Raw genomic sequence first — 27,317 nt, 5'->3', positions numbered from 1 at the left:
GTGAAATGCATCCTCACTTCCAAAATGGATACAAAGTCACATTTCGCACTAAAATATTGTGCTTAAAATCACATTTACGTTTCATGTAAATGCATGTAATTACACGTATTGTCATTCATTATTAAAAGGAATAGAAACAAGTAAAAGGTTTAGTAACTCAGGCCTAAAATGAGAAAAGATTTGCTATCTTTCGTGATTAAGCAGTGTTTAAAAAGTATTTTGACTGACTGTATAGAAAATCGTATAAGGGGTGCGGTCTAGGTGGTGGGGTCGAGAACGGCCACCTAGATTAAACGTTTACTTTTTTCCAGTTCATAAAAGATTTTTCAATGACTTTCTAGAACTAATTTACTACCGACAAATGCTATCTCTTGCTTAGTTTTAGATTAAATACATTTCAAATATATGATTTCAAACAAGAACGTCTGAGGAAATATTAATTGACTAAATGTCATACAGGCACATGTCATGCATTCTTCATCGTATGAATTATTCATCTCTTCCAAGACAGTTTTAATACACAGTCTGGTAATGATTGCTAGTATGATCGTGTTATCATGAGGTTAAACGCACATTCCATTTTATAATTATTTGTAAACTGAATTGATTTGAAAATCCCACGCATGACCTGCCTAGTGTTTTTTTGTCTAAATAGATGGACCTTTGGTTCATGTCATGTTATTTATTTAATTTTTGTGCAAAATTGGAGCTAAGAAAATGAATGATTTTTGATCCTGAAAACGAGCACTGCTTCTAAGCTAGGAGGTGTTAAATGATCCTACCTACTTGTTTTTGGAATGTAGTAGGGTGTAAAATACTCTGATCAGTGGCAGATCGTTTTATTTATCATTTCTGTTCCTCTTCATCATTGCAGTCCTTACCGTATGAGGCTAAACCATGCCCGGTAAACAGGCAAATGTGCCAGCCCATTAAACTTTAAAATACTATGTATCTCCTTATCCTTGTCATTAAGACAATAACACCAGACATTTTACTCGAAGGAAATAAACAAAGGAAGAGTGTCCGTCGGAAAAGCGTTCAGAATGGTTATAGCACGTGAGATTTGAGGCCAGTTATAAGTGGTCGGATGGACAGACCAATTTCAAGAAAAAATACAGGATTTTTTCAGGAAACCCTCACTCACCCTAGTGGTGACATGCTTCATCATCGGGTCCACCGGGAGAGATCGAATACCTCCCCGGTGTGCTGCGACGCCAGGAGACTGCGGAGCAGGTTCTTGTGAGGGTGAAGAGTGAAAAAAGGTTTAGTGTATTTAAAAATGTCTGAGGTTGTACCAAAAAATCATTTATTGGCTGGTCAACCCGACATATTAAAAACTAACTATGTGCAATATCAGTCCTGCTTACCATTTATGCAGGAGGAAAAGGCCTCACCTCACCTGGCTACGGCTCAGGGAGAGGAAGCAGAGAAAGGGAGAAAAAGTGAACAAGAAACAAAGTTAAAGGCTCCATTTCCTCCTATGTGTCTGTGTATTCCCAGATACCAGTTCCTCCTCTATTCGGTATATTGTCATCTGTAGATGTATTTAATCAGGTAAGTTTACTCCTTATCCACAGTTCAATAGCATACTGAAACCGGGAGATAGAAGATAATAGTGTGGTCTTTAACATCATTGGTATATACTGCCAAACACTGGTATATAATGGCAATAGCCTGGGGACCCCCATCTTAATCAATTAGCGTGTTTCTATCGGTCATTAATTCTACAGGTTCATTATGTCGTAGTGAGTGTTTTGCATATATCATTGCAAGGCCACTATAGTACGAATACCCAAATAATGAAATGCATTTAAGTAATACCAGGATGTCGACATAGAGAGACACCTGATGTGTAACCTATGACCTCTTTTAGATGTGAACTATAACCCAATAACTATTGAAATTATATTTTTTTTCAGTGGCCAATTAGTCCACATGCAGAAAGGAATCGTTATACACCTAGGATTTCAGGTGAAACTATTTTTTCTTTTTCTTCATCACTAACACACCTTTGTTCAAGTTTCACAATGCAGTAGCATTCATTTTTGAAAGTCCTGAGGAAGGCAAGGACAAGAGTGTTCAGTTACATTGCTGAAACATGTCGACCTAAACATAATCTGGCCAGATATTTGCTTAAACTGCTCGATATTCTTTGTTTTTAATCTTGGGGAATTGAGTAAAAAGAATAAAACATAGTATTGCTCATTTACCCAGTCTTAATTCACTTTTCTACACTCACATGCACTGCAATTTCTTTTTACCCATCACACTTGATTATCAGTTAAGGACCGTTCAGTGAGTCATTACTTGATGTAGGACATTTCATCCAGTCCTGTGTTCATCATGTATGTCTCATAATGGGAAGGTCAAAAGGTGTCCCAGATGATGAACAGGGCGGTACCGTGTGGTGACTGATGGGTATCCTCACTCTTTAGGAGAATCCTAGGATTACTAACACACTTTCATCCTTGGCGGCTTTTCAGAATCACATCTTTGTTGAGGTAGTAGTTTTTCACATTTAGACCCATGGACATTGGGTATATCATGAAGTAATTTTATATCCCCCCAATAGCTTTGAACTGCTTAAATTCAGTTAAGGCTGTCCTGATATTCTGTACTTTTGGCCTAAGGTTAAGAATGATGTAATCAGCTATTAATATAAATTTTGGCATTTCTTCTAAAGGCACTTGAATCTGCAAGTTAGCCCTAAACTTTGAAGCAAGAGGTTCTATAAAAAATGCTAATAAAGCGGGAGATAGAGGACATCCCTGACGGGTTTCTCGCCTCATAGGCACTCTTTCTGAAATCTGCGAGTTTATAATAACTTGCGCCTGGGCCCCTTGATATAGATTTGCCAACATTTGTGTTATTTGGATTGGAAACCTGACCTTTGTAAGAACTAAGAAAAGAGTTTCCTAATTAATTAGGTTGAATGCTTTTTCGGCATCGACTTTCATTATAAGAACAAGTGATTTATTTGAATTAAAAAAATCAAGCGCTTGGACCAGGAACCCAGTGTTGGATGACATGTATCTGCCAGAGACGAACCCCGTCTGATCTTTCTGAATAATCTTCTGAGCGATTGGAGAAAAACGGTTTGCCCAAATCTTTATTAAAATGTTATAGTCCACGTTCAGCAATCTAATTGGTCTGTACGAATTAACGTTTTTAGGGCACTTATGTTTTTTAACAAAACATATTATCGTTGACTCCTTAAAGATAGAAGGAACTTCTCCCCCCCACTGTTACAAAATTAAATAACTCCAATAAAAAAGGTGTTAATTCTTCTGAAAATACCTTAATAAAACTCTGTGGGTAAGCCATCGTTTCCTGAAGCCTTGCCACCCGACATTGAAGCGAGGGCACCCTTAATTTTGCTTGAAGTCATTTCAGTATATACCTCAACTCCCTGATCAGGTGCCATACAAGGAAGTACAATGTCTCCCAAATAATGGGTTATCACCTCATTAGATACCATAAACTCAGTTGCATAGAGCTTGTGATAATGACTCAGAAATGCTCCTGCAATGTTTTCCTTTTCTATAATCAATGCCCCTGTTTCAGGCTCTATCAGATCTGAAATTATCACTGACTCCTGCTTTGCTTTACTTGACTAATCAATGCCAACTCAAACTAAATTATTATATTCCCAAGTGATTTTCTGTTAGGTTTTTCATGTTTCATTTACATACTTTAGTCAGTTAAAATAACCATAAGAGTGTACTCCACAAATGTGAATAGAGATAAAATGTGCATGCACAAAATTGTGCGTCCATTATCAAGAAATTGATCAAAAGTTGTTTCTCACTACATAGAACAATGTGCAAACTTAGAAAGTGCAAACAAATACAGGAACATTGTTCAGGAATGGGGCAGAGAATAATATCACCTTGAAAGGGGCTGAATAATGCAATAGTAATGAGTGGCAGCAGGTCTAGGACATTACTGTGCATTAATAGATCTAACAGTGCCCTAAGTGACAACTCCTCAAATTGCCACAAGGGTAATGGTACGCCCACCCAAAATTATGGTTGCCCCATCACCTTAGCCCTTATGACCAAACTCCAATGTAAATATTTAGCTACACTGCAAACAATGGATTCTTTGGTTACAGCTCGCAACAACCTCAGCGTCCGAGGCACTGTCTGCATCCTAGTTGTCCACAGATTGGCACAATCCAAAGCTTCCCCAGGTGCTCATAACCTGGACAGAAGAATATAAGATGTGTTACAGTTTCTACTGCCATTAGGAAGATAGGGCATAAGTGGTTCTCAACTTTGGGGGCTACCCATTTTAAGCAGAAGGAGTTGACGGGGAGAGTTCCGTATCAGAACTTTAAAAACAATTGCCTAGCGGTTGGAATTGGAATATAGTCAAGGAAGTCTTCAAACTTGCTAGAGTTTGTTAAACTCAAGAAATCTGAGGTGAGAGATCCTTGCCTCTTATTGGAAACTTCCAATCCCTGATTGTGTGCCCAGAAAGCTTCCTTGACACATTCCCTGGTGACAGGCAACTGATGCCCCCTGGAATCCCAGGAGTCAGCAAATCCTGCTTGGGATGTGGTGTCCTTTATGTAATGTATCCATTTTATGTTCTAACTTTTATTGAGAGCAGCTATTTTTAAGAAAGTACTATAATAGTTTTCAAGGGCTAGGGTGTACTTCAGCCAATCCAAGATGGGTCTTAATTTAGCCTTGAGTGTAATAGATTTATTACACTAGTCTACTCAGAATCTGTCTACAGAACACCTTCTGGGTAGCATCAATTAAGCTAATGGGTGTGTAGTTCACTGGATGGTTCCTAGAGCTTTTTTATCCCCTTCGATGCTCATGACGGAACGGTTCCGTCATGAGCATCGGTCGAGCTGTGCTCATGACGGAACCGTTCCGTCATGACCACGCACGTTTTTATTAGGGCCCAGCACCGGGGGGAAATTTGCGCTGCATGGATGTGGTTAATAGACTGGAATAATTTCTGCAGCCTGCCAGCTACTTGTGATCCCTGCTCCTGCTAGAATCGCATTAGTCAGTTTATTTAAATAGTTTGCCCAGTTCTCAGAGTCTGAGGTAAAGAGGCACAAGGTATCCTGACTTGGCCTGCTGCTTTACTAGGAACACAATGTTTCCTTGAGTTCAGTGGACACAGAATTTTAAATCGAATTTCTCAATGTCTCTGTTAGCCCCCTAGAACTCTGCTCAGCTGCTGGGCCCTGGCCATATAAATAAAGAAATTGCTATTGCCAGACTTCCGGCTGGAAAGGATGTGCATGGGAATCCTTTCACTCTGTCCCTCATTGGCCACTATATGGCAACATTTCTTGGAGTCTTTAGCTTTGGTGTCTTCATAAAAATCTATCCATAACTAGGTATCCCAATCGCTGTGTGCCTTTATCTGCTCCAATTTATATTGCTTCTTCTCTGTTTTAATAACATTTGTGTTAGCACTTTTCAGTTCAAGGTGTAATTCATTTTTTGCATCCCTACCATCTTTATTAAACCATGTCCAGGTCAATGTCCTAACTAGGCGACCATCTGAGTAATTCTGATTAAAGCAATCCCCCACTACAGTGAAGAGCTTTTCATGAATAGCCAAAATAGGGGGTATGTTGGACCCAGTGGACTGGTTTTTATCCAACTACATGTGAGCAGCAGAAATAGTCTAGTTTATAACAGCCCTAGTTTCTGTGGGGGAGGATATTCGTGGCCATTTTAATGTTTGCCTATTATTGGCTGACCTATGGTCTCTAGATAATGATGGTGGAACTTTGTCGAGGTGGTTTATTATGTCCAGAAGGGCACACTGAACGTCATTGTGATCACTGTAGCTCTTTATGACTAACTTCATATCCAATACAGACTTCCTTAAAGGTATGCTGAGCAGTACATAATCTATCCTGCCCAGGGTGATTAGATGTATGGTGGGCTTGCAAATCAGACCTATATCGGCTGTTGCATGCTCTCAGACCGTAGGTAAGTGTTAGAGCTAATAATTGTGGTTAGCCCAGTCCACACTTCATTGGCATTATATTGATTGCAGGGATGCCCCTTTCTTTATCCCCTGCATCAGTGAGGGAGTAACCATGTTTGTCAAAAGGTTTAAAGGTCGTACTAAAGTCTCACTCCGAGATTAGGGAGTCAGGGGTATCAAATTGCTCCCTATGGACCACAAAATGTTTTGAGGTTGGAGGTTGGAGTTTCTCCACCACCTCTAATCCACCTGTTATAGACATAAAACAAATGAGCATCCATAGTGGAAATAGCTAACCACTGAATATCAGGTGACACAATGTCAAGGGGGCTGTTGTATATTTATACTTACTTCAATATGGCTACTTGGTGTCGGTAGTCCTTTCTTAGTGTTCCTATTTTACTAATCTCCCATAGTACCTAAGAGTGTTCTATCTAGTATGTGAAGATTCCAGCTTTGGCAGTTGATGGTCTGGTCAGCTGTGAGGTTTACTGCTCTGCTGTGTATCTTAATAAATCTATCTTAATAACCTGAAGATGTGTCTTGCTGCCAACCTAATTTACTTACAACAGGGGCGTAACCTAAGGTTCAGTGATGTTTGAATCCTTGTTAGGCCACTAAAGGGGTGACCTTTCTCATGTTCTGAGCAGGGATGGAAACCTTCACATAACCATTCCTGTGTATAATATCAAGACCACAAGTTTCCTGGAGCAAATACATGTCAAACTGGTGTATGAACACACCCAATGCAGGATCATTAAGCTCAAATTCCATGTTAGTCACCCTCTAGGATAGGATGTTAATAACATTAAGGTTCCTGGTTGATGCTTCTGGTACAACACTGGGGATCTCCATAGATGATAGCCTATGTGTAGAACCCATCTGTTTGGAGTTACCTTATTTTGCTGTGTCTCTATAGGGAGTGACTCTCTGTAATTTTAGACCTAGCACTAAGTCAGTCAACTATAGAGGTCCCTGACTCTGCCCTTAGCCTGGGGGAAACAGATCGGACAATGGGGAGTTGGGAAGAAGAGCATGTGGACTATTCTTGAAGTGAATATGGATTAGGATTTTACGCAGATCTAAACCCACTAAGCCATCTTCAATTAAAGGGTACCTAGCTCTTAACTCAATTAATCAAACCTCTCCTCTGATACTCTACTTACATGGACAATATCTGAATAAATAAAGCAATAGAAATTCGTGGTGGACCTTAATTGGATACATTAATTTACTAAAGAGTCCTCATCTTCTCTTGTCCCATGAGCCGGTTTGGGCACATTTATCATGTACCTGCATCCAGGGATGTCCACCACTCTCTTCGTGCCCCGTCCTGATTACAACTCTTCCTATCAGTCTTAGGAGAGGGGCCCGAGGGGGGCCCAAAAAACGCTGCTCGAGGCTGCTCTGAGTGGGCAGCCTATGACCCGATTCTGATACCCAAGGGCCAGGTGAAAAAGCTGTATGTTGCAATCCATTTATATTATGCTCATGGGCAGACCCCATCTAATGCGTATTCCCCATTCCGTACTGGGCACCAGTTCCACGGCGATTGCGCATATTACATTTCTATGCGGGAGTTAGTTGAGCTATGTGTGAAGAATTTCCTTCATCTCAACTCGCACAATGTCTGGTGTTCTGTCATTTTTCAGCCAGCGCAATTAGAGACAATAGTTTCCCTTTTTAAGTCACGTATCTAATTTTGTAATCCTTGTACAATCACTATCATGTTAGGTTGTATTTCATTTTCATTAGTCCGCCGTAATGGCTTCAAGGCTGGTGGACCCCCTTATCACATCCGAGTGTAATCCCATCTAATGTCTAGTCGGGGACATAGCATGGTTGTGGGACATGTAGTCCCCCACACAGCTGATGTCTCAAAACTATTTCTGCATGTAATATCAGGCTCTAAACAAATGGTAGAACACAGGGCAAAGTCAATTGAATTTACGATCACAGCATTGGCCTCCTGGGGCAGTTCAGAATTTGGGGTAGCTAAGGTGGGCATGCTCACAGTGGTGGTGCAGTATATCCCCCAAATATAGTTGCAATCTTAACTGGAGACTTCTCTTTCCTTTTACCTTTAGTTTTAACATTTTCCAGCAGTGACTCAACCTTTTCCATTAATGTAACAATATCCTCGAGAGTAGTGTTTACATGAGGTTTGGAATCTGAATCAGCTTTGTGCTCTTGTGTTTTCTGCCCCCAAGCAACGCTATTTCTTCGCATTCAACCTTCGAAGCCAACTGGGTGTAATTAGTGCTGAGGATAATGACACTGGTGATAATATAAAATATAACACACAGATAATTAATAGGGCTCACCTTTGCAGTAGATAATTGTAGCACTACTCTCTTTATGGATTTTATGGGGGTGCCACAGCTCAGCTTCTTCGGGCCTCTGATGGTGGCAGAAGGGCACCCTGTTGGCCCAGGCACATCCCATTCAGCGGAAATCCTCCCAGGCAGGCTAGAAGGCCAGTGTGATTCTGGGACACATAGTCCCCTGCTCTGCTGGTGTCTCAGGTCCCAGCAGGTGAAATGCAGGTACCGCTTTTTTAGTACGAGGCACAATTGTGGCCCGCCTCCTCCCAGGCAGTCTCAGAAGTCCGGTATGGTTGTGGGACACATAATCCCCCTCTCAGTTGGTGTCTCAGGTCCCCCACAGCAGAATGTAGGCACTGCTTTATAGCCATAGCTGCCAAGGTTTCAGATTGCCATGTGTGACATTTTAAAAAATTGAGTGAAACTATGAGTGACATTTCAACGACTATGAGTGACACTTTCTCGCGAGCAAAAATCATGCATTTAAGAAGAGGGAAACTTTTAAATATCAGAAATTACAGCCAATTGAGCAACAAGAAACTCCAAGAACTACTTGAAACTGTTGCAGAGCACCAGCAATGGAAGGAGACTAATCCTATTGCTGCTGAGTGTCACTTTTTTCTTGTAACATTATACTGTGTTACCTCCTACATTTTGTTTGCTTTAGACACTTGCACGATTGCCACCATTGCCTACGTAACGTTTGTTCTTGTGCTGTTGAGTGTGTCTGCCATTTATTGCAGTATTATCCTTCTACCTGTGTCCAGGTACTCTTTTGTAACATGCACACGTCACGTTTCCCTTGTAACACACTTTGGTACCTCGTACATTTTCTTTGCTTCAGATTGCACAAGTGCCACCATTGCCGCGTTTCTTCTTTGTGTTTGAGTGCTTGCTGTCTGCCATTTAGAACAGTATGATAGGCTCTACTTGTTACTTTGCACGCTTTTATTACTTGCACGCATGCCACTTTTTCCTCCTGTAATGCAACGCGTTTGCTGTGTATTTTTGTTTGCTCACGATTGTCACTTTATTTTGCCTCATTATAAATTAACGTTTGCTATTGTGTAATATTTGTTGTAGTATTGTAATTTTGTCCTCATTTCAGAGTCACTCAGTACTGTTCCTATTGTGAAGCGCTGACAGCGCCCCGGGGTAAAGTCCGCGCTTCACCGCTAAATGCATAACATTATAAAATAATAAAATAAAACCATTACCATGATACACCAGCTGACACTTACTTAGTTGGTAGTCTGAGCTGCTGCTGCCCACGGCCACCCAGCCACGAATCGATTTGTCGACGGTCACGGTCCACTCACCAGACTGTCCCGCGGCGCGACCGCCCCGATGGACACTCGACTCGACGACGCCGGGCTGGGCTTGGCTGGGCTGTGCTGCCGCTGCGGGGGCGGCGCCGCCGCCGCCGCCGCCGCCGGGCCCTCGCAGTTTTCTTTCCTGGTGGCCAGAGCGGTGTCCTGTCGCCAGCTCAGCTGAGCTGCCTGCCACAGTGGTGGTCAAGGTGCGCTGCAGGCTCTGCAGCTGTGTTTTAGCGGGGGGCTGCACAGGGGGCCGCAGCGGGTGGCCATGATTCTTCAAGTGACTGCGTGCGCCGCAACCTGCCTGCACTCTCTAATCACCCGCGCTTCTGTACGACTGAGCGGGCAGGCTGGGCGCCGGCCGGCCCCCCTGCAGACTGCACCAATCGCTACATTCTCTAGTTTCCAGGGCAACAGGGAACACAGTCGTCGGACTCTCTGGCAGGCAGAGCAGAGATACATTGTAGCGCGGCGCCGCTCACAAGCTCAGAGAGCTCAGCTGCAGTGTCTGGTTTCTGTTTAGGCACGAGTCGGGCAAAGCGGCACTCTCAGAACTGTAGAGAGCCTGGGCACACAGGAGCTGCAGGCGTGCTGGCACAGGTGGCAAAAATGCGTGACAAATGCATTCAGTGCGGTGATGCGGATCACCGCACTGAAATGCGTGAGTGTCACACCTGTTGCGTGACGCTTGGCAGGACTGTATAGCGCAAGACAAGTTTGTGGCCCACCTCCTCCCAGGCAGTCTCAGAAGTCCGGTTTGGTTGTGGACACGTAGTCCCCCGCTCAGCTGAAGTCTCAGGTTTTTTCAGATCGAGCTCTGCATGTTCAGTTTAGATACAGAACCCTACCTTTGAATGCATTGAAGAGTTCGTGGGGAAACCTGTCTGTTAACCCATTGTGTCCTTTATGCCATATTTCACCTGAAACCACTGAGCACTTTTTTTTCTGCTGTTCCTTTTACGCTGAACTTAGGAAAACTTGGCTGACCCCTGTATGTCATATTTTATCTTTTATTTGTTCATTGGAAGGCATGCGTATTTTTAAGTCAGATACCACAAGCCGGTTGGTATTCGCTGTTTCGAGGTTTTTAATGTTTGCGTGGTGGAAAAGGTCAAAAATGGGCAAACTTGTTCCTGTGTTGTAGCACTATTCACATAATTGTTACCAGATTCAGTGGTATCCTTGTTCAGATGCAGGCTTTTTTTAATGGAAAATGCATAAGATTGTCTTATTACGTAATATAAATCACTTTTGATTGTTTTATACTGCTGAACTTTTTAATGGTATATTGATTTTGGATTGTATTTTAAGATGTGAATGATCATATTTTTGATTGAGCGCATAAATATAATAACTAGGTTATGTTGGATGGAAAATATTAGTAGACGTTTTTAGGAGTCTTGGTTATCATACATTAGGAAAGGGTAATTATTAAAGGTTACTCTCAGATATTCAGATAGGTTAATATAATAGCTTGTTTTTGGTTGGGGTTAAAGATCTTTTCTCTCTTGCCTTTACTCATTTATTCTTCTTCTAGGATTAAGGATGGCAGGTATATGTCCAGAAAGATGATGGGTCATGTTTTTCGTAACATCTCTTAGGATTGACTCTGAAGGCTCACTGAGAAACTAGCTACTGATTTTACTTTTTCAACTATTTCTCTCACTGCTCCATCCAAGGCAAAGGTAGAGTGGTCATGTTCTGTGGTCCTTTCTACACAGTCCCCCAAAATATCATCTTTGCCCATGAAATGGCTAAATAAATAGTTTTACACACTTCCAGGGAGCCTTGGGTTCAATGTATCATTCCCTGCAATAGACATACCCCATTTATCTAAGTATCCCATTACCCCTCTTTGCAGCTGCGACCCCTGGTGACCCCTTAATGACACCCAAGGCGGACGTCCCTCCTGAGCTCTTGGCTCCCCAGAGGTAATTCCGTCTTCGTTTGTCACCTGCTCGCTTCTCTGATCTCGGAGGTGCTGCTGTTTTTCCCAGGGGAGTGGCCAGAGTCTCTGGACGGTCTGGTTCTGGTCCGTGGTGAGGAGTGCCTGTGCGGCAGTAGGGATGCGCCGCAGTGAGTCTCCTGCCTACATTGTCTCGTCAACCTTTGAGCGGTTGCAGGGCATGCTGGAAATTGCTGGGTTGAGGCACCAGGAACAAGCTCCCCCTGAAGTTCTCCTGGGTGCGGGAGGGCCAAGTGGACAGAGAGGCCTTTGTCTGTGGAGGGGGCTCTGGTGGCTGTGTATTGTGTGCTGCTGCCTGGCAGGCACATTGCTGCTTCTGCGGGGTGCGCAGAGGCGATTGCTGTAGGTGGGCTGCAGGAGGGCAGCCTCACCCAGAATGAGTGCTGTGGGCCTTCTCCCTGACTCCTTTCTTTCTGGGGGCCTGAGGACTGATGACCCAGGGGCCATCGGGTGAGCGGAATTGCCCCAGCCCCTCCTGGAGACTAGAGATCAGAGGTTCGCTTTCTTCACCACCTTCCCAAGCAGGACCCAAGTTCCAGCGCGCCCTATGAAAATGCTGGAAGTGGGCCCCTACTGCACATGCCCAGGTGGGTCCAACTGCTTGTGTCGCCAGGGGTGGGAAGGAACCCCTGCTCAAGTGAGTCATGACCTGGCCCTCCTTCAAGTCATCATTGACTGCTGGATCCCCGGCTTCGGTGTTATTGCTGGAGAGGAAGGCCCGGATGACAAATCAACCCTGCGTGCGGCGAACTTGACAGCACTTCACATCACCATGGGACGAGAGGGTCCCCATCCTGCTCACACACAATCCAGGATTGATAGATATGCAGCACCCAGGCTCCAGCGACCAAGCAAAAAGTTGCAGGCGCTTCTCTACCCAGCCAGTTGGAGGGCCATCCCAATGCTACTAACATTCTCATGGCTATTCAGGCCTCCCAGGCTGCTGTAGAATCCAAGATATGGCAGGTCGGCATAGACATTGCACTCCTGCACCAAGATCTCGGTAATGTGGAGGACTCCATGACTGTCTTGGCTCTGAAGGTAGAGATGGCATGCCTAACAACAGTGTCTTGTAATCTAGAGATCCGGGCCGAAGACGCAGAGAACAAGGCCAGGCAGAGAAAGCTCTGGTTCGTAGGTTTATTGAGGGATGTGAGTGCTTGACTCCTGAGAACTTCCTTGAGAAATAAATCCTTTCCTGGATCCCCAAGGGACACCTGTCCTTGTGCTTTGTGGTAGAATGGGCCCACAGATCGCTAGCGGCTGCCCCTCCACCGGCAGCACCTCAACCAATGATGATAGCGAAAGTCCTATACTAGAAAGACAGAGATGTGGTTCTACACTTTGCTCATGAATTGCCACCCACAAACTTACAATATGACCAGGTCCTGTTCTTCCTTGTTTATACTAGCTTTGTGCAGCATCAACGCAAGTTCTTCGAAGCTATAAAACAGAATCTGCGAGCGATGAAATCATGCTACATGCTCCTATTCCCAGCCTGTCTTTGAGACATTCATGCCTCCAAATCATTATTTTTCGATACCTCTGAGGTAGCATGGTAATGGTCCATGGAGACTCGGTCCTTGCACAGTACTTCGTCATGCCCCCTGGGGGGGTCAGCTCCCTGAGAAAACCACTACTGGCGGAGTCTATCACCACAGCCGAGCCAGACGAAGGGGCTCTGGAAAACGCGGAATACGATCAGGGGGCCCTCCTGCCTCCTCCACCATAGATTCTCCCAACCTTTCACAGATCATTACTGGGGAGATGGTGACCTCGGCCGAACTTCACCCCTGTGACGGATTTGGTGGCCTTAACATCCATTCTCTGGATTGGTGAAGGGTACTGAGACTTTCTCCTATGGGGGCCTCCATGATTGCCTATCGGAGTCTACTATACCATACTCTTGTGCCAGCAGCACCATATCCTTTTCTTCATAGGTAAATCTGGTGGGGGGACATGGTGTGGGGCCTAAAAGGGTGGTTTTCTTGTGTTTGAGATTCATATTGTTGGGGCAAATGTTTTTTCTTGGTGGAAATATTGGTTGTGGAGGAAGGTTAGGGGGATTTCTTGGGGTGTTTGGCCCATTTGGCTGTGTATTTGTTCTTGGGTCTGGTGAGCTGCAAACTCTTGGTTGTTCCTTTGCATTAGATGCTAGTTTAGACACCATCAGGGCCTCTATGCTACACTCACACCATGACAGCCCTTAAATTAAAGACATGGAATATCAATGGTCTCAATAATTGAATTAAACATAGTGCAGACATGACGTTTGCAGAGCACCATGCCCCTGATATACTTCTTCTGCAGCAAAATCACCGTCTTGATACACAATGCCCCTTCCTAGCCCGGTGCAGATATGACAGGGTATACCACGTGGGCTATACTAAGGGCTTTCGTGGTGTTGCCATCCTACTCCACAAATGGCTCTCCATGTTATTGTCAGTACATTAGAGAGTCAGTGGAGGTGCGTTTTGGTTGAGAGGTTAATCAATGGCCAGTCTTACAACCTTTCTGAGTGTTTATGTTCCTCCTCAAATATCTTGTCCCGCACTAGATGAGGTGCAGTGGGTACTACTGGGAATTCCCTGACGGTGCTGTCCCTCCTTTTGTTTGCTCTTGAAATTGAACTCCTGGCAATGTCGGTACACTGCGACCCACAGCGACAGTGCTTTTGGTGGAGAAGGCATATGGAAGAAAATCACATCACGTTGTATTCCAAAGACGTGATCTTCTTCTTACATGATCCTACGGTGTCTGGCCCTAGTGCGCTGGACAACCTAATAAAAGTCCACTTTAGTCCTGAGGTCCTCAGGAGTAAAGGGGACTTCTTCTCCCAACCAGCAGAGCCCCAGGAGGTGCGTTTGCAGAGTGCTGGAGAAAGGGGTGGGACCTTCAGGGAGTTGCTTGGCTTTTAAAAAAATATATTTCTTTTTTTAAGGAAGAGGGGCTGCATAGCCCCCCTTCCTTGGGCCGATTTTTACCATGGGACCCCTTCCCCCGAGAACCAGACTTTCTTTGTTAAAACTTTTTCTTAATTCAAGGGAGGCTGTGTGGCTCCCCCATCTGGCCAGTTATGGGACCCAATCCCCTGGGGCCAGGCCTGTACTGAGGGTGCCCTGGTCCCACCCAGGGCACCCAGTTACTCAATGACAAGAATCCTGTGCGCACGTTAAGCGAGGTGTATACATGTATCATGCTTAATCCAAAGAACATAATAGGTAGTAAATGAAACAAAGTGGACACAATAGAAAGTCTTTTTGTTCTTCAAAGGATTGTATTTGACCCTCCTTTTTTGAAAGATAATTTCAAAACCAAATGACCAGCCGACACGTGTTTCATCAAGCGGGCAAGGAGCCTGTGACTCTTCAGGGCTGTAAGCACAAATGGGGTAATGGTCCCTATAGCCGGTGAAATCTCCGACCCGGCGTCAGGGGTCTGGGTTGTAAGAATCAGCGATAGTGAGTCACTGTGGACTCAGAGACGGGCGGATATATCCGTCTCAAACCAGCTAATGCCTCGGATATGGCAGCGGAGAGACGGGTCCTGTCTTCCTGTCTTCCTGTCTTTCATTTACTACCTATTGTGTTCTTTGGATTAAGCATGATACATGTATACACCTCACTTAACGTGTGCACAGGATTCTTGTCATAATTACCGAGTGGGCCCTGGCCACTCTCTGCAGAGATTTCGGGGTCTCCTCTGACATTGCTGCACCATCTTCATTATTTTTGTTTTTTACCTAACACACACCGCTACCAGTTAATTTGCCACACTTCCTGTATACGTCAAAACCATCCACAGAACCCGCAAACCCAGTTACTCAAGTTGGGAACCACGAGGGAGAGTCTGAAAGACCCACTGGTCCCTGCTGGCTCCCCGACTCATGTGGAAGCCGGCATTGCTTTTGGACAGAGGGCACTCCCTCTGTCCAAAAGAAATTCTCTTTCAAGTAAGTAAGAGTATTTTACATGCTATCACTTACTGGAAGTGGAGCAGAGTTTGCTATGGCTTGGCAGGAGTGGTTCTCCCTTCAAGCCATAGCAAAACTGCAATATCCCTGGGGTGGGCACCGTGGGACATTGATGGTGCCTGCCCAGGCCGGTGGTGGTCCCCAGTGCCATCTAGGGCTCCAGAAGGTGGTGGTCCCCGGGGCTGTGTACTAATTAATGTTCCTTCGAAGTGGTGATCCGCAGGGCAGCACGGAGCGCGCATCCCCCTTCATTATTTCTTACTAAAGCCCTGGGGAGGTGGTTGTCCCCAGGCAGTGGGAGAGGCTGTACGGGCCTCTCCCAAATTTTCTTTATACTAAAGCCCCAGGAAGGTGGTGGTCCCTGTGTGTCATATCGGTTTTGTACATTTCGTGAAGATTTGTTAAAAGGTGCCAAAGTTATTGTCAAAAGAAAAAAGTTCTACCTATTGGAACTAGGTCCTAACTATTACTACCTACTTTGACTGCCAGTAGGTAATATGTATATATTTTACCTACTGGACGTTGCCAGTAGGCAGTTATAGTTAGGACCATTTTTCCAGAGGTAAAGAGTTTTTTGGTTTGCCTATGTCTTTGGCGCCATTTGACGAATCTTCAAAACTTTTTGCAAAAAAATGTGCCCTGGGTAATCTTGTTGAGCATGGGAAGATTTGGAGTGCTTTTTGTTATTCTGTGTAAATCTGTTCAGTAGCTGTTGACAATTTTAAGACAATGCAGTCAGTGATATCTGTGGCCGCGACAGATTTGCAAAAAATAACGAGCTTGTGCAGGGAAATGCAGAACTCTGATTGGCTGCCAACACTTGTGTGTCTTTTGCTTTCTCACCCTAAGTGCGCCTGGTATGTCCAGACGTGGGTCCCAAGCTCATTGTGCCAAAAGATTCAAGCTATCCTGGCTGATGAGGGGTTAAACCCCAAAACGGGCCCTAGGATGCTTGTTAACGGTTCAGGAAGGACCTGGCTTGGCAGTTTGGGCTGGACTGTTCCCATGAAGCACAGGGTCAAGACTGATATGCATGTGGCCAGGTCTATACACAGGGTTGGCACGGTGAGCAAAAGAATGATGGATTTAACTCAGATCTCTTGACTGGGGGTGAATGTTTTGATTTGTTCTGCATCTCATCCGTGAATTGTGTGCTTTTGCCAACACTTCAACCAGGATGCATTGGCAGCCCCACAAAGAAAAGTAAACAGAAAACGAGGCACGGTAGGAATTGGTCTTGGTGTCCCCCGCCATGGCTTAAAAGCATTTTTTTTTCATTGCTGTGAATTGTCAATATTTACAGGAAACAAAAATAAGTGCAGGCTCCAGCAATTGCTTTTAAATAAGACCTCGTGGGCCCAAATAGGAAGGGGAAGGCTTATGAAAGTCACACCGACCACTACCTCCCTGACGCATTGCTTTTTATGTATGTGGGGGTGCCCAAATGACGCCACTGCACCCCTAGGACCGCTATCTCCTTGGTTCAAATGCTTATAAAGTAATGTAGAGGGGCACAGTGCCCCCATGCAGTCCCCGGATCGGCACCTCCCCGGGGCAATTTATTCAAATTAAGGGGGCTGCACATCCCTCTGCAGCCCCTGGAACCACCACCTTCCTGGGGCTAAATACTGCACGTGGCTCCTCTCCCGCAGCAATAGATGACTCTGGGGACTGCCACACCCTTGGGACTCCTCATGCTATGTCCTGGGATGCACACCCCGGGACATTGCTGTTTGTTGTGGTTGGCAGGAGCTTTAACCGCTCCCGCATAGTCAGAGCAAACACTCACAGAGCTGTCAAAATGCCCTCGCTTGATGGAAGCTGAGCTTTCGTCGGTTTCCCTGCCTTCTGTCAGCAAGTAGGGAAACAGACGAATTGCTTTCACACACAGGTAGCTGCATATTTAGCAGCTCCTTGTGTGTGAAAGCAATGCTAGTTCCTGTGGGAGGCAGGGAGCCTGCTGGGATCTGACGGACCTTGAGGCTCCCCGCGGAGGTAGGGAAGGGCAGAAAGAGGCAAAAAAAGAGGTCAGAAGCTAACAGAATTGGGGTAAGAAACCAGCAGCAAGAGGCAAAATAAAGGTGAGAAACGACCAGAAAGGGGCAAAATAAAGGTCAGCAACAATCAAAAAGAGGTAGAATGGAGTTCAGAAACTAGCAGAAAGAGGAAGACTAGAGGTCAGAAACAAGCAGAAACAAGCAAAATAAATATAAGAAACAAGGAAAAAGAGACAGAATAAAGGTCAGAAAAGAGCAGAAAGAGGCAAAATACAGCTCAGAAATGAGCAACGAGTAACAGAATAAAGGTCATAAATAAGCAGAAAGAGGAAAAATAAAGATGAGAACGAGCAGAAAAAGGCAAAATTAAGGCCGGAAACCGGTAGAAAGAGGCAAACTAGAGGTCGGATACAAGCAGCAAGAGACTGAATAAAGGTCAGAAAAGAGCAGAATAAGGGTCAGCAACAAGCACAAAGAGGCAAGATAAAGGTGAGAAATGAGCAGAAAGAGGGAGAATAAAGGTCAGGAAAGAGCAGAAAGAGGCAAAATAAAGGTAAGAAATGAGCAGAAAGAAGCATGTTAAAAGTGAGAAACGAGCAGAAAGAGGCAGCATAGAGGTCAGAAATTAGCAGAAAGAGGGATGATAAACTGAAAAGTTATCAGAAAGAGGCAAATAAGTCTCAGCAATGAGCAGAAAGAGGCAAAAAAGATGATAAACAAGCAGAAAAAGGGTGAATAAAGGTGAAAAATGAGCAAAAAGAGGCATGATAAAGATGAGAAACAAGCAGAAAGAGGTAAAAAAAGGCCAGAAATGAGCAGAAAGAGGCCAAATAAAGGCCAGAAACAAGCAGAAAGAGGCAAAATAAAGGTCCGAAACGAGCTTACTGAGGCAGGATTGCTGAAATGTTGGAAGCCCTGCCCTATTTCTGAACCACTCTGCATAGGGGCCTCCTGGCACACTACTGGTTGGTTGGTGAAGGGTCCTTGGCTGCTGAGGGCTGTTGGGGGCCAAGAACCCCTATTGTTGCCACAAGTACGTCCCCCACAGCAAGATTGTCGAGATGTTTATCAGAGGCCATGCCCCCTTTCTCGACCACTCTGCACAGGGTCCTCCTTGCGCACTACTGACTGGGGGATAATGTCCCTTTGGCTGCTCAGGGTCATTGGGGGCCAAGAACCCCTATTGTTGCCACAAGTAAGTTCCCCACAGCCAGATTGCTGAGACATCCGAAGCATATCCCCTTTCTCAGTCACTTTGAAAAGGGCCCAGGCCTCCAGGCACATTACAGGTTGCAGGTACGGTCGCTCCTGCTCGATCGCACCCACCTATGGCACAAATAGAAACCACCCCATTGTAGAGACCGGAGTTTATTGGTGACTTTGAGTTCTTGGCAGAACACGGAGTTGCCAAATTCCTCAAACTCTGTGAGCGGATTGGAATTTTACACCCAGGCCTAGTTATCATTCACAGACCCACTCAGAGACTCATGTACCCACTTACATATCCACTCAGACATTCACACACCCACTCACTCACCCACTCAGAGACACACACACCCACTAAACCAATTTCAAAGCTTACAGGTTAGAGTTAGGTAATAACTTTGTTAAAAATATGTTGAACTTCACTGAAAAAAACAAAGCTTACAGGGATGGTGTAGTTAGAAAAAAAGAATTTTTAAAAATGTAGTCATTTACCGAAAAAAACAAAGGTTACAGGAATGTTATAGTTAGGAAATGGAACTATTAAAACCTTACAAATTCATTGAAACAAACAAAGGTTACAGGGATGTTGTAGTTAGGCCCACATTTCACTTGTACAACACTAGAAAAATTCAGCAGTTAAAGCTACCTGACTAACGATAACTTCCGCCCTGCAAGTCACTGCTTATGACCTCACAAATTTCATCACTTTTGACATGGCCAGTGACATCACTGATGACATCTCAAATAACATCACTTATGATATCACTGATGACATCATCCACACAACCACCCACATACCCATTCACACCCCTCTATAACCTCTCCCATACCCATCCACAGACCCACAGAACCATTAACATAGCCATTCACAGTCCCACACAAGTTCTCACACACCCACTCACTCACCTATGCAGGTACTCACACACCTCTCACTCACTCAAACAGGCACTCACACAGCCATTCACTCACTAATACAGCTAGTCATACAACCAGTCACTAACCTTTACAGCCACTCACACAGCTGCATACTCACCCATACAACTATTCACACATCCAGTTATTCCATTATACAGCCACTCACACACCCACTCACTCACCCATACAGCCTCTCAACACAGCAACTCATTTACCCATACAAGCACTCAGAACCACTGACTCACACACCCACACAGCTACTTAAATACCCATTCACACATCCATACAAGCACTCCCACATCCACTCACTCACCCATACAGCTGTTCACACAGAGAAATACTTTCCAATGCAGCCACTAAGACACCAACTCACTCACCCAAACACCCACTCAACAGCCACTCACTCACTCATACAGCCAATTACATTCCCAGTCACTCACTGATACAGTCATTCAGATACCCATTCACTCACCTATGAGGCCACTCACATACCTACCCACCTACCTGTACACCCTTCACATAGCCTCTCACTCACCCATACAGCAACTGATACATCCACTCACTCACCAATACAGCTGCTCACTCAGCCATACAGCTACTTTTATACCCACTTATACACACATACAGCAATTTACACAGATATTCACATACCTATACAGCCATTCCCACTCTCAAACAAATACACAGTCGCTCACATAATGTATGTTAGAAATAGTATCACTCATTAGTTATACACCTAGTGTACTAATTTAACTTTTGAGGTAGCGTATTATATGTGGTTAACAAACAAACTGTTAGAAAAAACTTACACTCACTGGATGATGTCATTAGTGATGTCACTGACCATGTCATGAATGATGTAATATGTGAGGTCATAAGCAGTGTATGGCGGGGGCATAAGTTATAGTTATTTCAGGTACCTATAACTCCTGAATATATCTGGTTTTGTATGAGTGAAATGTGAGCCTAACTATAACATCCCTGTAACCTTTGTTTTTTTCATATTTTCACTGAAAAAACAAATGTTACTGGGATTTTATAGTTAGACTCACATTTCACTCATCCAAAACCAGAGAGATTCAGCAGTTATAGTTACCTGAGCTAATTATAACTTACGCCTCCACAATGAACTGCTTATGAGCTCACATATTACATCACTCATGACTTGGTCAGTGGTATCACTGATGACATCTCAAATGACATCACTGATGACATCACCCTGTGAGTGTAAGTTTTTTTAAAGGTTTGTTGTAAATATATGTATATATATATATATATGTATGTGTATATATATATATATATATATATATATATATATATATATATATATATATATATATATATATATATATATATATATATATATATATATATATATATATATATATATATATATATATATATATCCACAAAAAAAACATAGGTTTCAGGGACATTATAGTTAGAAATTAGCATTTAAAAAGCCTTGGAAATTCACATAGGTTTCAGGGATGTTATAGTTAGTTGGACATTTCACTCATACAAAACCAGAGAAAATCGGCCGTTATAGTTAGTAGAGCTAACTATAACTCGGGGACCCACAATGCACTGCTGATGACATTACATATTACATCACTCATGACATGGTCGGTGACATCACTCAAGACATCTCAAATGACATCACTGATGACATCATCCAGTGACTGTGTGTTTCTATAAAGGTTAAATATGTTTTATATATATATGCCAAGGTATATTGAAGAATGAGTGGGTGTATAAGTATCTGGGTGGAGGATTTAATAGGTGTGTGACTGACTGTATAAGTGAGTGAATAATTGTATCTTACTGAATGCACGGGTTAGTGACTAAACTGTGTGAATGTCTGTATCAGTCTGTCTGTTGTTCTGTAAGCTGCTGCATGGGTTGGTGAGTAGCTACATGAGTGTCTATATGGGTTATGTAATGATTGCATGAGTATCTGTATGGGTGCCTTAGTGTTTGTGTGGGTGGCTGGGGGGTGGGTCTTTGTGAATAGATGTGTGAGTGGGTGATTCACTGGGTGTATGGGTTCAAGAGTACATATGGAAATAGCTGTATGGGTGGGTGAGTGTGTATATGGGTGTATTGGTGAGTGAATGTATGTCTCAGTGGTATATGTGTGAATAAATACATATGTGAAAGGCAGAATATGTGAGTGTTGGAGTAAAGAATGACTATATGTGAGATTGAGTGATTGTGAGAGTAGCTGTATGAATGAGTATGTGCTTGTGTCAGTGATTGTATAAGAGAGTAAGTATATGTTAGTATCTGTATGAATAGGTGAGGTAGGGAATGTATAACTGTATAGATGAGTAAATGGCAGTGTTATTGATTCTTTAAATGACTGGCTAGGTGTGTAAATACATCTATGGGTGAGTGGCAGAGTGTGAGTGTCTGTATAGGTGTATGAGTGCATATGATAGTGCTGTATTGATGAGTGACTGCATGTATGAGTGACTGTATCAGTGAATGAATGGATGTGTGTGTATACCTGTGAATCAGCCAGCGGGTATATGGTAGCTGCTATTGGTTTGTCTATGGTTTCAAAATGGTAGTCTGTATTTTAGAGTGGGTGTATCAAAGCTTATATTAGGGTGTGAGGAGGTGCATCAAATTATCACATGGATGATGTCATCAGTGATGTCCTCAGTGATGTCATTTGAGATGTCATCAGTGATGTCACTGACCTTGTCATGAGTGATGTAATATGTGACGTCATCTGCAGTGCATTGCGGGGCGCGAGTTATAGTTAGCTCTACTAACTATGGCGGCTGAATTTCTCTAGTTTTGTATGAGTGAAATGTCCAACTAACTATAACGTCCCTGAAACCTATGTTTTTTTCGGTGAATTTCTAAGGTTTTTTAAATGCTAATTTCTAACTACAACGTTCCTGAAACCTATATTTTTTTCAGTACATTTGTAAGGTTTTTATAATGCTCATTTCTAACTATAACGTCCCTGAAACCTGTTTTTTGTGAATTTTAAAGGTTTTTTAAATGTTAATTTCTAATTATAATGTTCATTAAACCAATGGTTTTTTCAGTAATTTTAAATTTTTTTTGGTGACATTTTGTAACTTTAATATCCTAAAAATTGTTTTTGTAATTGTTTTTGTTTGTTATTAATAATATATAATTTCTTCTTTTTTATTAAATTCTAAAATATATATATTTTTCGGGAGAAAAAAATTGAGTCGTGCACCCATTGTGTACCTATCTCGGCGGGTGCGCAGTATTCAAACCACCATACTGGTGAAGTTGTGAAGGATGCGCGTTTCAGCCAGCCTACTCCGCTTACGCTTACAGGAAAGGAACGACAACGCTACATGTCCCAGGTCTTCCCTGTAGTGATCTGCTGATCACAGGCCTAGTTGTCAGCATGCCACAGCCACTCCCTCACTACTGTTTACACCCACACCACACCCATGCAGCACAGACGTCACAGGACATGTGACCCTGCCAATAAAAAGGGCCGGGCACACGTGCTGGAGGCCATTTCCATTCTATCCCATGACTTGAAGTACATAGAGTTGGTGGCAACCGAGGCACTTTGCCCAACACGGGCCTCCCACCATGTGCCACCAGAGTTGAGCAGGTGTGCAGCCTGCGATGATGCGTATGCCTCGATACACCATACTGGCAATCAAGACTCGATTAGAATTGTGAGCTCAGCTGAGTGCATTGATATGTTCTTGCCCATTGCGATATCAAGACCCAGCATCATATGTGCGACCTTCTGGCTGCCAAAGACGTGGGCCCCGGTCTTGGAGCTCGTTTCAGCATGTGGTGGGCCCTCTTAGACACACGTCGGTGGCGGAAGGTGAGCAGAGAGGCTTGTTTGCGCAGAGGCGGGCAGTCACCTCGGGTGGTGGGTGTGGATGGTGTGCAGCAGTCTAGGTGCGCAGGGGCAGGCAGACACCTCTGGGCATAGGAGTGAATGGTGTGCAGCAGCCTGGGCGTGCAGGGGTGGGCAATCACCTCTGGGCGGTGGGAGTGGATGGCGTGCAGCAGCCTGTATGTGCGGAGACCGGCAGACACCTCTGGGCAGTGGGAGTGGATGATGTGCAGCAGCCTGGGTGTGCAGGGGCGGTCAGACACCTCTAGGAGGTGGGTGTAGAAGGGGTGCAGCAGCCAGTGTGCACAGGGACGGGACAGCGATGAAGGTGTGTGCAGTTGTATGTACTCTGCCATTACTGATTCTATGCTGTTTCAGATGAGTGAGCTTGAGGGCTGCAGTATGTCCCGGAATGTGGGTGGAGACACACTGGTTGCGGAAAGGTGAGCTGTGAAAGTTTTGTCCGCAGTGTCAGCATTTACTCTTCCTCTCCATCTCTTCCTTTCTCTCTCTCTTCCTCTCTCTCACAATCTTTCTCTCTCTCTCTCACTCTTTCTCTCTTTTTCTCTCTCTTCCTATCTCTCACACTCTTTCTCTCTCTCCCTCTCCCTCTCCTTTGATGGGCTCATGAGGCACAATCTTATCCTGCTTTTTGTCTCGCAGGTTGTGATTCACAGATTGTTGAGGGATGACACACCATGGCTGTACCTACTTTTATTTTGTTGTTTTGTTCAAATAAAATGTTTTATATGTAAATCCATAGATGGCTGTGATTCTCATTTGCCCAACCTTACATGCATCTTGATCAGCGACGGCTCGTGGAGGGAGTTACGGTGGGGCAGGAGGGTGGGGAGGGGGAGGGGCAGGGTGGAGGTTGCTAAAAACCGGCATATGGATAATTGCAGGTAAGTAAACAATTTACTTAATAAAACGAATTTCGTAGCTCGCACTGCATTGCATTTTGCGATGCAAGGCGCACTACGAAATTCGTTTTATTAATTAAATTGTTTACTTACCTGCAATTATCCATATGCCAGTTTTTAGCAACCTCCACCCTGCCCCTCCCCCTCCCCACCCTCCTGCCCCACCGTAACTCCCTCCACGAGCCGTCGCTGATCTTGATTGTTATAATTGTGCGACATCAGCCAATTTGTTATGTTCCAGATTTCGGAAGGTTGTTGTCACATTTGTTTGTCGGGCGGTCGGGGGTTGTGGACAAGGGGGTGGTGGCGGGGGTATCGGGGCACTCTTGGGTGTCCAAGCTGCATGATCATTGGCTCCATGGCATCTGTTGACATTCAGGTGTGGCTGTGGGCTGGGCTCCCTTTCATGTTGCAGGTTGTAGTCCAACTTTACACCAGGCCAGAGCAGGTGTAATGTTCCTGGTGATAACACACCTTATCGCCTGTTTTGTGGATTCTTCGCCAATCTTGCTGGTCGTTGAGAATGTTGCAAAGTGGTGTGTTTGCTGCTTTTTGCACGGGACCGTCTACTCTGCATCTCATTAGTGATATTTGCCGGGGTCATCCGTGACAATGTTTTTTTAGGCTGCTATCGCTGGTAAACTGGTGATTTGGGCTGTTTGCTCCAGATTGTGTTCATCACCGTTTGGCTGTGATAAAGTGCAGTTAAATCGGCAATGTGTCCTAGAGAATATGCCCTATGGTGTTTTAAAGACCTGAGAAGTACTCAAGTGCCGCGCTGAGAGCCGCGCATCCTTTGTATTCACACTAGAGGGCTGCGTTTAGAGCCGCGCACCCTTCTTGTTCATACTAGGCTCTCAGGCCACTTCTGGCCCCGGGGACCCCATCCCTCGGGCCTGGCCTCTCTGTGGGGGAGCCTTAATGTCCCATGGTCCCTCCGGCTCCCCGCCTCTTGCAGGAACAGGCATTGCTTTTGGGCAATAGGAGCAGCTAACATGCATCCCTTGCCCAAAAGCAATTTTCTTTTCCTTTACTGAACCGAGAGGAAGTTTTCCTCCTCTTCCTTCAACAAAGCAAACAAGGGTTTGCTATCACAGGGTGGAAGCCATGCTCCCACCCTGTCATTACAAACGGCAATATCCCGGGGGTGGACACCCTGGGAAATTGCAGGAGCTGGCCCTGGGGGGGTGGCGGTCCCAGTGCCAACAAGCGCTCCAGGAGGGGGGCCCTGCAGCCCCCCACCCTCTATTTTTATGGCCCCGGGGTGGTGGTTGTCCCTGGGGCTGCGAGAGGGCCGTGTACCCTCCTGTGCCTAATTTGCATAGCCCGAGGAGGTGGCGCTATAATTATACGATTGCCCCGGGACCTGGCCAACCTGGGGGCTCATTTAAATAAAGTGGCGGAGCCCCCGCTTCATTTTTGTAAAAAAAGTTCATTTGTATTTTGCACCCAGCGTGTAGTCAGAAGTTTAAAAAAATAAAATTTGGGGGGGGGGGGGGGGCCACAAGGATCCACTGACCAGGGCTAGTGGAGTCAGTGTGTTTCTCCCCTGCCTCCTTTTCTTCATTTTTCACTTTATTTTACTGTTTTTTTGTGAATCGGTTCTACCAATTCACAAGATGGCTGCCAACACTTCCTGGTTTGGAGTGTTGGCAGACAATTAGAATGAAGCTTGTGGTCGCGAGGGGTTGCGAACCCACCCCGACCATGAGTATCGATCTTTTTATTTTTTGATTTTCTCAGCAACTACTGAACGGATTTACACCATTTAAAAAAAATGGTTGCTTTCTGAAGCAAGCACTACCCTTTTGCCACATTTGGTGTAATTCCGTTCAGCAGTTCGGGCTGTAGATTTGGCTAAAGCTTCCTATGGAAATTAACATGGAAAAAACACTTTTTGGGACCCCCTTTTTTCTCAACCCCCTTGACGAATCACCCCCAAAATTTCAGGATAGGAGCTGACCTGGATAGACACTTTCTTGGAGAATTTTGCGAAGATTCGTCAAATGACGCCCAAGTAATTAGCAAATCAAAAAAGGCTTTTCCTATGGAAACTAGGTTCTAACTAGAACTTCTTACTGGTGACCATCAGTAGGTAATTTACATATATATATATATATATATATATATATATATATATATCAAATCAAAACCTTTTCAGGCATAGAGTGACGCATAAATTATGCAAAAAAGAAGGAGAGAACTCTGGGTAGTTCTCAAGTTTAGGTGGAAAGCAGCTCCTGTTAGAGCACTCTCAACACCAGCGACACTCTAGATCTGCTCACCTCAAATGTCTGTTTTTCTATCAAAGTCTTTAAGCATATGATTAGCACAGTGCCACCCAAATCTAAATTCTGCCCACTACTGCTCAAAGACAATTTGGATAGTTTCCATGACAAGGTGTCTGCTGAACTAAAGAACTTTCACATTAAGACATGTAACGCAACCAGGAGAAGGAATTACAAGGACACTCAGTATTTTAAACTGATTAAAAAACTCAAGGCAAACAAAAATGTAATCATACGCCAGTCAGACAAAGGCGGCAATGTTGTCCTTTGGGCAAGAAATCTGTATATGTAAACAGCATTGGGCCAATTGACAGACAGGGACTATTACAAGCGAATCAGTGCCAAGGAAGTACAACAGGCACACAAAGACATCTACTCTAAATTGATCGCTTGGAGAAGTATTGGCCTGCTGACCATGGAGGAATATAAATATGTAAAAATTGACTGTCCAACAACACCAGTTATATATTTTATTCCAAAAATCCACAAGGACCCCCAAAGACCACCAGGGCGTCCTATCATATCTGCAAGAAATAGCCTACTGGAAAATGTCAGCAGATATATAGATTTCTTCCTACAAGAACATGTC

The sequence above is a fragment of the Lissotriton vulgaris genome, chromosome 6 (genome assembly GCF_964263255.1).
Source record: "Lissotriton vulgaris chromosome 6, aLisVul1.2, whole genome shotgun sequence".
NCBI lineage: Eukaryota > Metazoa > Chordata > Amphibia > Caudata > Salamandridae > Lissotriton > Lissotriton vulgaris.
This window is presented reverse-complemented; position numbering follows the sequence as displayed.